The following is a 1346-nucleotide window of genomic DNA, read 5'->3' as shown; positions in this document are numbered from 1 at the left end:
GAACTAGAACTGAACTAGAACTGAACTAGAACTGAACTAGAACTGAACTAGAACTGAACTAGAACTGAACTAGAAATGAACTAGAACTGAACTAGAAATGAACTAGAATTGACCTAGATCTTAATTAGAACCAACATAGAACTGACCATGTTATAAAGTGTACGTATGAGTAGTATTTATTTCAAATTTATTAAATATCACTCATACGTATGATTATAGAGTACAAATAAATTGAAAAACATTTTTAAATTTGTTTTTTTTTATATTTACTTTTTATAAAAATGTGTTTTGTAATGCAGCAATTCTTTTTCTTCTTCTAAATATTTCATAAAACTAATAAAAATACATATTTCCGTTCTTGTTCCTTATATTCTCAATTATGAAATATATATTTTCTATTTATTAAAATAATCATTTCATGTGATAACAATTTATTAAATAGCTTTATACCATAAACAACACACATTGACTACCCGCAAAAAAAACATCTATTAACATTCTATTTGTCTAATAACACTCTGTGGTTTTGTGCCAAGGATGAGCTACAGGTTAATAAATATTAATTATTTAATATCAATAAAACAAATCTAATAACTGTATGTGTGTTGTCTGGTTTAACAGTTAGTTGGCTGAATGCCTTTAAATAAATCATAAAATATACGGGAACTAACAAATCATAATAGGAGCCAAATACTAAACGTCAACACTAATAGCACGTCGAATATTTCCTTCAGCACATTAATATGGGCAAAAGGGAATCAGTGAAAGTTGTAGTTGATACTAGTAAATAGTTATTACGGTTTGTATGTGGTTGCAGCAAGAAGGTATATGCTTAAATGTTTAGTACATAAATTTATTAAATATGATAGTAAACAATTTTCTAGTTCATATATTTAATTGGAGACTATGTGTTTGTGTGTGCATTAAACATTAATATTAATCAACATCTTGGTGGTTACTTGTGTGGATTTTGCTTTATTTATGTGAGTGTTGCTTGTAGTGAATAAAATAAATAAAAAGCCTTAAAATATGTTAAAGATTTTTGCAATCGAAAACTAATGTCTGACTTGCAAACATCAAAGTTTTCTATAGAAAACAGATGTCGGTCTGGCAGACATCATAGTTTTCTATAGAAAACAGATGTCTGTCTGGCAGATATAAAAGTTTTCTATAGAAAACAGATGTCTGTCTGTCTGGCAGATATAAAAGTTTTCTATAGAAAACAGATGTCTGTCTGGCAGATATAAAAGTTTTCTATAGAAAACAGATGTCTGTCTGTCTGGCAGACATCAAAGTTTTCTATAGAAAACAGATGTCTGTCTGTCTGGCAGACATCAAAGTTTTCT

Source organism: Lucilia cuprina, chromosome 5 (genome assembly GCF_022045245.1).
Source record: "Lucilia cuprina isolate Lc7/37 chromosome 5, ASM2204524v1, whole genome shotgun sequence".
NCBI lineage: Eukaryota > Metazoa > Arthropoda > Insecta > Diptera > Calliphoridae > Lucilia > Lucilia cuprina.
The sequence above is the reverse complement of the archived record's forward strand: the minus strand, read 5'-3'. Positions refer to the sequence as shown.